The sequence below is a fragment of the Ischnura elegans genome, chromosome 1 (assembly GCF_921293095.1).
Source record: "Ischnura elegans chromosome 1, ioIscEleg1.1, whole genome shotgun sequence".
NCBI classification, from domain to species: Eukaryota; Metazoa; Arthropoda; class Insecta; order Odonata; family Coenagrionidae; genus Ischnura; species Ischnura elegans.
Window position 1 is genome coordinate 94,928,459 of NC_060246.1, and position 16,269 is coordinate 94,944,727.

Genomic DNA, 16,269 nt, shown 5'->3' on the forward strand with positions numbered 1-16,269 from the left:
TTCTAATGTTGATCATATGACTATTCTAAAATGCTTAAAAAACTTAAAACTCACTACTTATAAAATTTCTCGAGGCATGATCCCCGGTTTGGGCCACCCCAATATTTTTTGTAAGTCGGCTTCCCTGACGCGGACTCCCGATCTACAAAAGTTATGTCCATGGACTCGTGGAGGTTACTGAAGCCGCTTGTCGGAAGTTATTATACGTATACTGTCGGAGAAATGATTTCTAGTTACTTGTGAAATATAGCTCTATTTATATCACCACTTCACAATATGCATTTTCATCGTACAGGGTCAATATAAAAACGCTCGTTCATGTCGCGAGATACTTGATTTAATGGCGATGCGAAAATGTTGCAAATTGAAAAGTTTATCAATTTAAAAAAATGAAGCTCAAACAGTAGGTTCAGAGCGATTCATCTCCTGCCGTGAAGTGTCACTTCCAAAGGGTGCGGATTAAGGTCGCGAGCGAAGTTCCGAGCGACTCCATTGCTTCTGATACATCTCTTCCTTATATTATGACCATTCAGCCAGGGTTCTTCTTCCTTCCTTTACTTGCGTTAGGGTGCCAATCAAGGGGGTACCCAGGATCAAAACTAGAGGGGGGCAAGCCGTGGTCGTTCAAGTTGTAACACAGAAAAGGCAATGGAAACTAAAATTTCAGGAAAATTATAACAACGGTCCCTGAGAGCACACGAAAAATTGTAGACGTATACATTTGGGATATTTCTAGTCTACAGGTAACTTAACCGATGGAAGTTACCAGTAGACCATAAATATACGCGATGTACTACTACCGCAATTGGGATATTTCAAGTCTACTGGTAACTTAACCGATGTAAGGCTGTAGACCAAAAATATACGCGTGATGAAAAGTAAAGAAAATATTAGTTATTTCACATAAATGTCATGTCATGTATATTCATCATGACAGGTAGATTCCATAAAGTTACGCATGAAACGGCTAATTATAAATATACGCGATGTATAATACACGAAAAATTGAAGGCGTACACATTTGGGATATTTCTAGTCTACAGGTAACTTAACAGATGGAAGGCTGTAGACCAAAAATATACGCGATGTACTACTACCGCAATTGGGATATTTCAAGTCTACTGGTAACTTAACCGATGGAAGGCTGTAGACCAAAAATATACGCGATGTACTACTACCGCAATTGGGATATTTCAAGTCTACGGGTAACTTAAATGATGGAAGTTACCTGTAGACCATAAATATACGCGATGTATTCTACCAATGCCTTCTAAGCTAACAAGCCGTATGCTGGAGATGGTAACACAGTTGGTCGTCTGCAGACCACGTTAGTGTATTGTTTTGATTGTTTATGAGTTGCGAGCAGTTGTGAGAGCTTCGTTTGTGATACGTGTTGGTTATTTCCAATGTAAAGCAAAATCTCCGACGATAGAGGCTCAGAAGCCCTCATATTTTGTATTATTTACAATATTAATATCTGAGTAAGCGCATTAAATATAAACTGGAACAGTGGTTAAACCAAAAAGTCAGTAGCATCGTTGTAGCAGTCTGACAATGAGCCACAACCGTTGGAGGTGGATACGTTAAATGTAAGTTGATGTTATCGACGGCACCTCATCCATTTATGTAATTAGAACAATTTTGATATTTTCTAATGCCTGCTATGCTTTGATAGTCAATAATTTCATCCATTTCTTCGTAGGTACTGGAAAATTCGTCGTTAAGGACTGCTTGTGCTTGTATTATAAGGTGAACACCAGAGAGTACAACTTAGTTCGCTATGCTTGGAGATTTTCGATTTTTACTAAAACATCTTTTGTGCCAAACAGTGTTATTTTCATCGTGACAACTCTCGTTAATCTACTGCTGGCAATCACTGTGCCAGTGGTTGTAATGCACTATGACAGTTAAGTTTGACAAGGTTGAAAAACATCGGCCAAGAGTAGTATTTTCAGATTTCCATCGTGATAGAATTGTAAACAGTGCTATTACGCTATCGATAAATGGACAGTTATGTAAATGTCAGTGGCGTGTTATCCTCCGTTGTTCACCGTGGGTATGACATATCACGATCAAGCTATCAAGATCAAAGCTGCGTGTGAAGTTTATTTTTCTAGTATATCAACGAATAGCAGTGAGAAAAGTCACCTGTGCCACTCGAATGGGCTAATCAAGTCTCCAAATCGGTGAATATATAGTATTTTTCATCATAACGAGCTCTGTGATTGTAAGTTGTATGTGATTAATATAAGTATGGTAGTGACTTCCAGTTTTTGATGATTATATTTGCCTATTTCCCACTATGTTTTTATGGTGTGTGCTAGTATATCGTTTGTGGATTTACCTATATTATTGAAATACGTTGTTGCTTGTGTGTGTGTGTTGGCCGCGGAACCGATTCGCGATCTCAGATGTGAATTGTGTGCATACACTTGCTGTGAATTCGTATTCGTCAAACCAAGGAAATGGTGAAGCTTTGTCACATTATCATGAAATAAAAGTTTCTTTCTACAATAACTGCATTTCTTGTGTTTCTTTAACTGTATATTGCTTTTCATAGATAACTGCCTAAAAGTTATTTTTCATTATTTTGGAAAGTGCTTTTCTTTTGCTCCCTGAATTGGCATTATTGCTTTCCAAACCCCGCTACATACACGGAAAGAATGCAGAGCAACCGATTATTTGTTATTTCATAGGAGTTCAGTGTTTTTGTCTGTAATTAAGGTTCTCCTAAGTATTCGTGATGGATTTTTAGCATTTTCGGAGGGATAGGAATACCTTCTCCGCTAATGCGGCGTTAACAAATTCAACAGCACGGCTCGTAAGCAATATTAATTAGGCATCGCATCCTATGTTAATAATAGATTTAATTGATAATTCTTCGAAGATAATCATCAAAATTGCCATAAATTCATTTCAGTTGAAAATCACACATATTGCTACAAGATTAGCAGTATAAAATGTATGTTTTTGTAAAAAAAATACGCCTGCATTTGGTATAACCGTAGAACAAAATTATCATAAATGGGCGACATTTGCCCCTAATGTAGACCAAATATAGACGTCTACATTTGGTATAACCGCAGACCAAAATTATACCATTATAAGTTACCAGTAGACCAAAAAAGGAAGACATTTGCACCTAATGTAGACCGAATGTAGACCTGATGTAGACCAAATGTAGTCGCCTACATTTGGTATACGGCAAACCATTAGGTTTGCTGTATACCACATATAGACGTCTACATTTGGTTTACATATGGTATTCTGCAAACTTTGTGCTCTCAGGGGTGTATTAGTTATTACAATTTTTGCTAAAAAATGAAATATTTTTATTTAATTACATGCTTTATATTAATATCACTTTTCTTGGATCAAATATTTTTTTCTAAACTTTCGTTTTGCACTGAATTTACTGTTTCCTCGGGGAGGGGGGGGGAGCCAACCTCTCCTTCCCCCCGCTGGGTACGTCGTTGGTGCCAATGATTCTTCCTGGTGGAGAAGAAGCCTCAAATTGTGGCGCGCGCTGCTTCGAAATGTGTGATTCCTTTGATCTCATCTATGCGGATACCGGATCAAAAAAGGTTATTCCAATGAACTGCTGAAGATTACTTAAGCCAGGGCCGGAACTGGGAGTTTTGTTAGGAGGAGCAAAGATCAGTTTGCCGCCCCCTTACCCCTGATCCCCTCTCACTCACTCCCCCCATCACTAAAATATGCCCCGCATTAGTTCCGGGCCTGCTTCGATATAGGTATGTGATTCCTTTGATCCCATTTACACGAATGATCTATCGACAAGAGTTATGCCCATGATCTCTTGAAGATTACTTGAGCCGCTTGTTGGAATACATGTTATGTTCGTAATCGGTTAAATGATTTCTATCTACTTAAAAAGCCACGTTTATATCACCACTTTACAACTTACATGATCACGTCCAACTCACATGACCTTAGGAAGCAGAGAGCATCACTCTTCGAAATTCGTCGCTGATCATCCCTGCTCATGCCTAATGCAAGAAACGAAAGACTCGTGAAATATACCTAAAAAGTCAGTTGAAGAAATTAAATTGAATATTAATTCGCTATACAAACAAAAATGAATGAAAGATATTAGATGGAGTAAGTAATCAAAAATACAAAACAACTTGCTAGTTGCTAATTCTCATACGAGGGTGTTTCGGGAGTACGTGAACTATCCACTATATCTTTAAATATTGGTGCCATTAACATCACAATTCAGTGGCGTAACTAGGAATATGCTTTGGGGGTGGGGGGATGAGAGGGCCTGGAGTGCGACCCCCCCTCCCCGAGAAACGGGGTATCGGGGAAAATTTTTGAAAAAATGAAATTCCTGGAAATACATTTTACATCATTTCGGCATTTAAAATTTAACAATCATCAGATGTAGTTATTATACGTCAAAACTAGAACATAGTTTTAAATATTTATTATTTCTCTAAAGCTTTAGGGGGGATCTTTAGCCCTAATTCCCTCCATAGTTACGCCACAGTCACAATTATTTTTTATGAAGAAATGGATGGGTTTGTTACGTCCTATTATCGGGGCATTAAGGCGTTAAGCTAATTAAATTTAGCTACCTCAATGTAATTAGATTCTCCCCAAGCTATTCATCCATATAGGGCCATCATTGCCTGCTATTAATTATTAGAATTCCTTTGATCTCTATAGGAATTACGATATTCATGATTTTACTTATTCTGCTGATTTTAGAAACTAGTGATTGCTTGAATGTGTTGTGCTTGTATGCATCTACTTCAAGTGAGTGGAAGGATAAAGACAAATGAATCTTAACAAATTGCTATTTCATTCAAATATTAATTTATCTAACAATATCATATCACCTCGATTCTCGAGAAAATTTCGTGTCGTAGAAATATCAATATAAGAAGTAGCTACATTTATTTAAATTAGGATGAAATAATTTGGTATTTATCGGATTAATGAATGTTTTAGAAGCATATATTGCCAATTTTTTTAATATTGAGAAATTTTCACCTGGTGTTTCTTATTGAGACTTCAAAAGACCTGCTATTATATGCTAAGCTTAAACTGACTTGTGGATTTATGTCGCTTTATTGTTCTATCATAACCGAATTGTTCGTTGCAATATTCCTTGGTAGTAGGTTACCTGATTTTTCTCATTGACGAGCAGATTAGACTAACGGTTATTGTAGGGACCCGTGAGAAGATTAGTTATCGATTTACAGTTATGGGTCTAACCTTCACATATCACTCATGCAGGGATCTGGTGACATATGCTAATTCTCTGCTGCTCACGTGATTTGAACTCAGTCCCACGGGATGTGTGCCAGCACACTTACCACCACACCAACCCTATCCCCATCTTACAATTATTTATAATTTTATTTTGTACCTGCTACTTCTAATTGTAAGAAGAGATTCAATTCTTTGTAATTATACTGGCGGCGAAAGGGGATTATTCGAAAATAGCGAATCCCGTCTACGTGAATACCTTAACCCTTTCTAACCCAGAGCTGCTTCTGGGAGAAATTAAATCTCAAGACTTCTCAATTTACAAATGTGGACATTTTCTACCCAATCGGAACTTTCGGGAGAGCTACAGATTTCGCCATTCAACGTTACACCACAAAAGAATGCATAGTTCAAAATTTTCCTGAATACATAGAGGTGAAAATGTATATATTTTTGATGCTACTTAGAAACAACATTGGGTTAGAATGTGTTAGTTGTGAATAATTATCTTTTGTGCCCAGCTTATTCTAGAAGTAGTTCAAATTTTTGCTGTTGTATTGGAGGCGGGAGGCAGTGGCGCAGCGAGGGTGTGGTTTTGGGGGTTAAACCCCCCCCCCCCCCAGAGCTCGGAGAAATATTTAAGTTTAATCCATTTTACTTATTTGGATTGATATATCAATAGAGTAGTGTAAGGATTAATAAAATATCCCTCAGAAAGCCGTAAAATTCACCATTTTGAACCGTTTATCTTAAAATTCCGCAATTTATTAATCTCGCACCTACCTTTTATCCTGGTGGGTATTCCATACCCCCACACACCCCAGTATTATTTGCGCCTAAACCCCCCCAGCTTTAATTTCTGGCTGCGCCCCTGGCGGGAGAGGATTCCCCGATCCCTTATCGAATTCTCTTCCTCGCGAATACCTGATGTGCCCGGGGACGATCCGGTCCGATCAGCGACCTCATTACTCAGTCTCGCTTACAAATTGGAGGGGAGGAGCGAGTTCATGGCGCAGTGTGGATTGAACACGCGTCCTCCACTCCATATAGTATATAAACCCCTCTTTCTCCCCCCTGTTCATTCTCATCATCCACGCCCTCCTCCTCTCTCACTTTCACTAAATTATCTGCGAAAAAGATCTCCCAACACCGTCGGCGGCTTCTCGCATGTAAATGTGCGCGCGCGCCAGTTTGTTGTTGTGCTCCGTGTCCCATTCTGCAGCGCTACGATCGACCTCATTTCCGCGTTCCTTAACTTTTTTTCATTTCTTTTTTTTTTGCCCGCGGTAAGTAATATTCGCGAATGTCCTAGTAGGATAATAATTGTGTGTCTTATAGAGTTTTGGTCCTGGAAGGAGGTTCACTGTGCGAGCGCACCTAATGTTTCGCCGAATTTACTTGCCATCATTAGGTCTTACTCTAACCATTTTGGTAATTCAATAATGAAATAATTGCTACCAAGATTTGTGCGAGATACCGTTCAAAACTTATTTTAAACGTATCTTTTTTTACGGTACCTCTAACAAATATTGGTCGCTGTAACTTCATGATTGAATTTCAAAAAGGCCTGATGAATCCGAGATGATAGAAAATGAATTTTTCTAAACTTTGATATCGCTCGCAAAATTGAGAGTTATTCCTGGGCTAAAAATGGGTGGTCAACTCAATTATTACTTATGCAAGGGGCCGATAAAAATATTTTTGTGTCCTCTTCGGTGCTTTCGACCCCTTTCGTTCTGTAGACTCGTAGGCTACGTGCTAGACTTATATTGCATGAACAATTAAGAACTTGTATCCTTCAGAAAGACACGCATATCATCATCATAGAACCGCAGCATATTTTCACGTCCTGCATAAGCGTAACATAAGTGAGATATTTTGCCGAACGGACATGCATAGGAATTAGTTTCTTTAACACGCACCTAAATTGTTTTGTATTCTCATACACGTTAACTGCCGGTGTCTCAGCACTTACCTCCGTGCGCCTTGTGAGGCGGATAGCGAAGTAGTATGCTGGAATAGATGAATATTGTAGATTACTTTTGCGCTTCTTCCGCGCTATCCTTGGAAAAGCGAGATGCTGCACGCGTTTCCCCCCTCCTATATCACTATGCTGATGGATGAGGTGTGATAACGCCAAATATTCTAATGCTCAGTAAATTGGATTTGTAATGGTGCTTTGTCGAAGTTAAGTGGCGTTCTAGGTACCGGAAGTGAGTTATGCATAGTATATGTGAGAAACTCAGGTATATGACTATATAGGCCACCAGGGGCGAATCCAGAATTTTTTACTGGGGGGACACAAGGGTCTAGCAGGTCTTCTCATATTTGAGATTAAAAACAAAAAAACAACAATTACTGCAGAAAATATTCTATTTATTTCGATATTATAGTTATTAATATTAAATTAAATGGTTGGTGCTCCGTAATGCACAAAATAAAATGAACGCAATGATAACCTTATTAAATATCTTGTCTTTTTTTATGCGTAAGGGGGGGCACGTTATGTAGGCCACTCATGTGTTAATGTAACATTCAAGCTATCGTGATGAATTTTTCGACATCGTAAACACAAAATAGAGGTATAAAATTATTTGACGCTTTGGTCTAAGTTCTCTCAACAAGAAAATTGGATTTGGCGCTGATACGATCCGGTGAGGGAGATGTTACAATATCCACATCATTCAGAAAATTGCAGATTACAATTAACTTCGTATTTTTAAGTTTATTCTGTTAACAGATTGCTTTTTATGAGACATGCATGAATGGCGTTATTTGCAAGATTTTTCAATGTTCAGAGAGATATGACTTATAATGATTATTCAGCAATTATTCCAGAAATCAATTTCAGTGCAACAGATAAAGTTTTTCTTTTACAACATGATTATTTAGAAAAAGGAAGGGAGAGGAATGGAATAGGATTTACTTATAGAATGAAATAGAGTAGGCATAATATTTAATTTTTTAAGTGAATTCTAATTTTGTAGGTGGGTCCGGACTGGGTAATTCGCTAAATGCTCCTCGTAAGCGTAGCGTAACCTTAAGTGGAACAGTATTTAACTAATAAATTTTTTTGGTCACTAGAGGATAAAATTTATCTTTGTGGAGGTATTTGATATCCTCATGAGCCGAAGAAGTTCGGAGAATTATTAGCTGTCCATCTGATTTTGGGAAAAGGTTAGTGAAGAGTTTGATCAGGAGCATAGCTCTCTACGGTGTGAAAACGTGGACACTGAGGAAAGAAGACGAGAGAAGATTGGAGGCATTCGAGATGTGGGTATGGAGAATAATGGAGAAGGTGAAATGGATGGAGAGGAAAAGGAACTACGAAGCGCTGGATATGGGAGGGAAAGGGAGTAGGCCTTACAGTGAATTGAGGAAGGCAGTGCTGGAAGGAAAGAGGGGCTCCCAGATCACTTCTTTAGCACTCCATGGAAACCTACCTTAATCGGTAGAATACTGTAATAATAATAATCTGATTTTGGGCATAGAAAAATGAAGATGATACCGATAATTCGGAAGGTCGCGGAGCAGCACCCAGTTCCTGTAGCTATCGGGCGATTGTGCGCGCCAGTTACGGAGGTGCACTATCAAAACATCTTTCACTGCAGAAGTGGACTGCGCTCTCCTTGTTTTCGCGCCGGCGAAGTGAATCGGTGGCGGGCGAAATATGTCTGCCGGCGGTAGGTGAATAATGCCCGCCGTCGGGCTGTACCACCCCCAACGTGGATGCCGTTGAGTGGCGAGATTGGGCAAGTTTAGCACAAAGGGGCGATCCGAAAGATAGTCATGCATAGTTTCATGCAGTCGCAATTTTTGCTTATCCCAAGTAGGTTTCGTTACCAATGTTATCCTCATAGGCAACAGCGAGTTGCGTTTCCTGGGTCAAAACCGCTCTCAGAGAAAATAATGTCGTGGTAGGGCGACGGAGAGTTTATTTCGTTTGCCAATCGTGGGAAATACATTCCCTTTTCACTTAAGTTACCCTCGCACACTCTGATGACATTATTTTCGGAAGTATTTGAATTTAAATGCATTTTTACACAGCTTTAGTGTAGAAGTTAAGCTACCATGCTTTGGTGTACCGTTTCATTGTGCGGGCCTTGGTTGAATTATTCTCGGCGAGTGTTCACTTTTAATCACCTATCAATGCGCCTTGTTCAAGGAGTTTTTATTGTTCACTCCCTAAATAAACGGTAACATAAGTGAGATATTTTGCCGAATAGACATGCATAGGAATTAGTTTCTTCCCGAACAATCAAGGGCTTAAATAAATAATAAACTGAACTGAGGCACTGAAATATCTCGCAACATACACCTAAATTGTTTTTGCATTCTCATACACGTTAATTGCCGGTGTTCCAGCACCTAGTGGCGGATGATATTGAGGCAGATAGCGGAGTAGTATGCCTTCGCAATAAAAACAACAATGCGCATAGTAGCACAGAGAAATTAACATTGAAATTGCATTCTTATATACCAACCTAATCCTCTCTTCCGATACGTAAAATTTCATTGTAAAAGCATCTATTTTCCTTTTTCATTATTAATGTTTTGATGGATGTTAATTTGACATATAGGCCCTTACTTTGCTGTTCTCCCAGTCCATTCAAAATTTGATTATTGTCCTCGTCAGACCTTCATTTTTTATGATTGAACCAATTAATTTGTTTAGCATTTTTCTCGGGAATCTCAGAAGATTTCACTTTTTCTTATACCCGCTCATTACTCAGTCTTTTGAGCCACTTGATTTTCTTTATTCTCCGGCTTCACCTCTTCATGTTTATAACTGTGGTGAGCACGTAAGTGTTTGATGTAACGTGCATTGCCGTTTTATCTAGAGTCCCAGGCTTCGAATCTCGCTTCGGGCGTGGGTGTTATGTAAACTTTGACGCTTGGGATACTTGAGAACCTGTTGAGGAGGCAAAAGCTGCTAATCGGGTTCTTTGGCTTGCTAGGTAGCGTCTGGAATGTGAAAAAATACAGTAATGGGGAGGCTAGTCTCGTGTGGAGTCTCCTCAGGAGAAGCGTAAGAGGATCCTTCCCTGATCCAAGTTTAGGCAATTTATCCAAGTAGGCTTCCGCGGAGATTATGATGAATTCTGCTGGTTTTTCCAGGTATTCTTCCGCGTTTATCCATTTGTAGGACGATATTTCGCCAACGTTCCAGTTGGCTTCCTCAGGTCCACTGAAATGTTGATGCAGAGATTTGTTCATCTTATATACACCCCGTTTGCCGCCTTTTTTCTCGAGGTGTGCCCTGATTGGTCAGGATCTTTGAAGACCCTTTTCCACGCGCTGGCGAGATTGTAGCCGTCTTCACGGTTGAAGTTCTTTGTCGTTTTGGCGATTTCAATTGCCTCCCTGATTATTCTCGGGTAGTAGCGGCCTTCTTTGTTCAGAAGAGAGGCGTTGTCAAAATCAATATTGTGTGTCGGTCCACTCCATTGGTGTTCCGCCACCGCTGACTGGGTGAAATGTCTAATTTCTGCATCAACACTTCAGTGGACCTGAGGAAGCCAACTGGAACGTTGGCGAAATATCGTCCTACAAATGGATAAACGCGGAAGAATACCCGGAAAAACCAGCAGAATTTAGGCAATTTAGACCATTCGCTTCGTAGCTGAAGGAAAATTCGTTCGAAAAGGCAAAGGGTGCATGGGTAACCCATGAACGAACAATTATAGCAGTAATAATAAAAAAACGCTCAAGTAAATGCTGCTATTCAGGTTATTATGCTGGTAATCGAGACTCCGTTTGAAATATTATCTTATTTTGTTATATAAGCTATACTTAGCGATAACTATCTTCCGACTAAAGATAGGTATGTGTGCAAAATTATTATTTGAATTGTTATCATGATGGGGATTTCATTATTTAAATTAGAGATGGTAGCACTTTTTCACAACAACTTTCAACAACTTTCCCAATTTTCAACATTGTGGAAAAGTGCTACCATCTTTTATTCACATATGTCGAACTTCCACCACATAAGGCATGAATATGTTGAACTTATTCGGGATTTCATTACTTAAACAGAGTTAGTGAGATCGACAGGAAGATATTTTTTTATTGAAAAAATAAAAGTTTCATGATGAGCCCGAGCGTCAATAAATATTCATTCAATTAATTTTTGAGGATCAAAGAATAAAAATCTCTTTCATGACTCAAAATTTATTCTCTAGCTTGTTCCCGCCAAATATTCATTAATTCACAATCTAGTCTCGTTTTTCCTTTGCTTTTCATAACTTTGCAATGCCCCCGATGGATTTCCTAAGCATTATTTGTTCTGGATTCCCTCTTTAGAGGAGAAACTCCTCGAATGTAATTCAATGATAAATACTGGCGAGAATCCTATGGGTGATATCAAATTTGAGAGGGAAAAAGTTGGATTTTTTATTTTTATCTTTAGTCACCAATTGTAGATCCACGTTTCCCATTAGTATAACCAGCTCTACAAATTTGACTCATGGCAGTAGCGATGATTTTTTACCTAAGCTGATAAGATATACTTTTTCCAATGATTTTTTTCGGAACTAACTATGAGGTAATGAAGTAATCATCACCATACACGTTGAATCATTTAAATGTTGAATCATTTTAATGTTGAACCAATGGCTCCTGAAAAAATAAAATTTCAATCTCAAAGTTCACTGTTAACCCATTAATTTGACTTAAAAGTTTCGATTTTTCCATGTCAATTACTATCTTGGGGTATCTATTCATCTAGCCTACATCAACTCCGCAATTTATTTTTCTAAACTTTAAAAAAATGTTTAAAAACCCGTTAAATCCATAAATAAACCAAAGAAACTTAACACAAGCGGGCAAAAATATTAAAAACGAAATCTAAGAAGTATGAAGACTGTTTAACGTTTTCTAAAAAAGGCGTTGTATGAAATGCACGTGTATCTAAAAAAAATAAAAATATCGCGTTGAAAGTATTCAATAATTATTATCAACGGAGATTGATAGCAAAAAATTTGTACTCGATAGAACCCGTTTTTTCGCTTGGACATTTGTGTGTAGCAATTTCTATAGCTCACACTTTCCGTGATATTTAAGGTCATGGTAAACAAACTTGTAACCAAAAAGTTACAGACGACAAGATTGCTACTTTTAATATTTTCTTTAAAGAAGTTTCGTTAATTGCGTGCCATTATTCAGTAACAGACGTCATGATTGTTCCTACTGGTACCAAAATCTCTTCCCTGTATTGTATTCATATGTTTTGTACATTTTGCAAAAAATAAGAAAAAGAAAGTACTTTATGATACGCCTTCTTCTCTAATTAAAACACAGTCACAGTTTTTCCTTAACGTACTTATTCCCTGTTGGCTTGAAAGTGCGAAATTTTCGCAAGGGTTTCCTAGAATGTACCTACTAATAAATTCCTAGTTGTAACCGAAAAAAACGAGCTAGCAAAAATAATCTATGAATGGAATGTTCTCAGTGTTTCCTTTACCGCAATAGCCTTCCATTTGAGCGCAGACGAGGAATAATCACCTCGCAGACCCTCAATGAAATGAAATTGACGACGGGCTCACGAAACGAATCAAAATCTTATCATTAGTTAATCGGTTGTCAAAACAGTATTTTTCCTTTATGGGGACGCTGACACTTTTTTGTTTTAAGTTCACGCAATACATTAGTAATGTGAGAACCATGCTCTATCAGTACCTTATTATCAGCATGACTATGGTTCGATTACTATTTACGTTAAGTGCGAAAATTTCAGGAAAAACAATCGCGATCTCGGTCAAAGCAATTGGTTTTTTCTATGTGAAATTTTCGCCTAAATGTGCAATTGGGGGTTACTCGGTACTCTGCTGGCTAGTCCGTTGATATTTCCATGATTATCCACTCTATTACTCTTCAAAAGCGCAAATGTATTGCCTTTCTTATAAGAATGGAACCAGGAAATGACCCACTCTTCTCCAACACATGTACTAAGATCTTCGAGTGAGTAATAGATATCGTCGTAACCCAATTATCTAGAGTAGTTGTAACGAGTGTGGATGATGCATGCTGTGCTATCTAAAATTACGATCACGTCGTAGCTGTGACACCCGTGACATACGAGTTGATGTGGTTGACAAATAACTTTAACTCAAGTCCCGCAAGTTCCGATACCCACGAAATTCCTCTATTGTGACGGATCAAAAACGGAAGGATAGTACCCTATCCTTCGGTTCTATCCTTTCGTTTTTCGATCCGTCACGGTTTTAAAAATGAAGATTTTTATAACTCTATCATAATCGACAGTAAAAAAATCGGTGGGCGAATTCAATCCCGCCTGAATTCTTTAGGCCTAGTTTATTCTTTTTTTTCCAAAACTGGAGGCAAGCAGTAAGTTCTTCACTGACACTGTGTGCCTTTAGAAACTCCGTGAAACCGTAAGAGGCAATTTGCAGGCGAGGTCTTGGTAGTAGTCTCATAAGATGAATTTTCTCTATAATTATCTTTCCTGTTCGCGAATTTGTATGGCAATCTTTACTGGATATCTTTAGTGCTTCGTTTGGAAAATGAATTTCTCCTGGCAAGTGGTATATACTTGCGTATGACGAAATTACCGAGATAATTCCAACTATAAATTCCCTTTTTTACTGGCTTACGGTATAATTCCTGATGAGTTTAACTGAATGGCTATTTTGCGCTATTATCGTTGGTTACTCAATTATATAGCCGTATAGTCTCTTTTGTTCTTACTGCTAAGATTTTCCACATTTAGCGTAACCGAGAATTCAGGAATATATGTACTGAGAACGTTTTTCTGCTTTCTATTATCGATAGATTTTGGTCTATGGTAATTGTTTCTTTGTGATTTCTTATGTTCTGTATTGGTGACGGTTTGAGACACAATTTTTCAATAAATTTGGATAAAATTATTGTAATTAGAATTCAGTGCAAATAGTTATGCATACTTGAGAAGATAACCAGATGTTTTGCCATATTTGAGTATTTGTCTTATGGAAACGGTATTTGTCACTCTGAATGTTGAATTTAATCGAAAGAAGGACTTTATCACATATATGTTGAAGAAGTTCAAATGTATGCAAGTCACTTGGAATTTTTTTATATATATATCTTGAGAGACTTAATTCTTTCCGAGACCTCAACCATTCATCCCAATACGAAGGAAAGAAATATGAAACAGCAAGTCAACGTCTGAAGTAGCTGGACTCTTTTTTTTACGCTAGATCGTGATAACGCGATAACTCTGAGTGGCTGGTTAGTTCTCGTCTCCCACGAGACAGTAAGCTTTGGAATTTCGCCGCATAATACCGCGAATATCTATCTGGGAGTCAATTTAAAAGACATCAATTTCGCTCAGAAGCGGTGGAGGAGGCTTCAAGGAATCGGCGCTTTCTTTTTTTTTCATCCCCCGCTGTTTTGAAAGCCTCGGCGAGAAGAATTGAAATTTCGCACGGTGGCCTCTCACCGGTAGCCTGATGGAGGTGGTTGGAAACAGTTGAGTGAAAGACTGCAAGTTCGACGCAAGGTCAGCGGTGGCGGCCGGTTTGAAGTGGAGAACGGTCAATGTCTGCGGTTATTGCATCCACGCCGGCTTATAACTAGAATTTCGTTCAAACCCCACGGGATTAGAAAAAAATTACCTTCGCGACAGCGAAAAATATCGAGTTTTAATCTACACAAAATTTGTACTTGGGTGGTGACATTTCAAGAAAGTGCCAAGAAAACTTTTCTTTGTTGAATGAATTTATCATTATTGAAAAATAGTAATATTCATGAATGAGAGCTGTCAACTGATTAATAAATTGCTTCGTGCTGAGAAATAAAAGTTTTTAAAGGTGGACTTAGCGAAAACTAATATCAACCTAGATGAAACGATTCTCACACATCTCATACGAGGTAATTATTAATTGAAAGAATAATATTAAGGAGTTAGGAGTAGGAGAATTAGGAGTACCATTAGCCTCGGCACAAATGCCTTAGAAATTTAGGAACATGGAGAGCGTAGTGGTCTGCGCAGTGGGTAGGAAAGCCAAAGGTCGGAGCTTCGATTCCCGGTACGCGGGAATTTTTCTCAAGGCATTTTGATGCTGATTTCACCGTCGTTTAAGCGGCAGTTTCGAAATTTATTACACCTCTCTTCTACTTTTTCATCAGAGAATCTTCCCACTACCCGATTTTAGAATCCTAGATTCTGCACCCATATTGAATCGCCCTGTTTTGGAAGAGAAATGACTGACTTACTGAAATAGACGGAACATGATGGTGATTTTGGCGATTTTTGCCCCCCCCCCCCCCCCCCCGCACCCTTGGTGAGATATCGTGAGATTTGGCTCGATCCCTTCCCCCCTCCCTCCAATGTCACATGAGATTGTTCAAAATGCTTATTTTCAGCATAACTACGTTAATCAATGCTTCGTTGCGTTGGATTTTTTTATTGATTTTGTGGTTATTTTTATCTAAGATTAGTTAAGACTAATATTTAAGATTAATAAGATCGTAATTTTAAACTTTTTCTTTCGAAAAAAAAAATTACGTGATTTTTTCCCCATCCCCCGCGTGGGATTGGGTGAGAATCGGCTTGACCCCTCCCCTTCCAAACGCCTCTAAACACAATTCAAAGATATGTAGCGTGACTGACTACCATCCTATTTCTATTTACGTTAAGTGCAATATTTCTTTTATTTTTCGTGTCCAGTCTGGCGGAGATTCTCCCGCTGGCGGTGATTCGAGTCCTGGAGACAGCGGTGACGTTGGGAAGTGGAGGCGGCGGCGGTGGGTGGATAGAGGTGAAGCCGAGACCGAGAGGGAGGTGGGTGGGGAATAACCCAAAAGAGGGAGAGAGGGAAAGAGTAGCGTGACAAGAGGAGGAGGGTGGCAGGGGGTGTTGGGCGGTGCTCGGGAAGGAAAGGGTTGAGGGTTGAAAACTCCAGAGTCTGGACGGCGGTGGTTTGCCCCGTTGTTGACCGTGATCGGTGGATTGGCGTGCATAACTATCACGACGGGCACTGGTAGTCTTCGGCTTCTTGGCTGGTGCAAAGACTAGAAATATTATGCCTG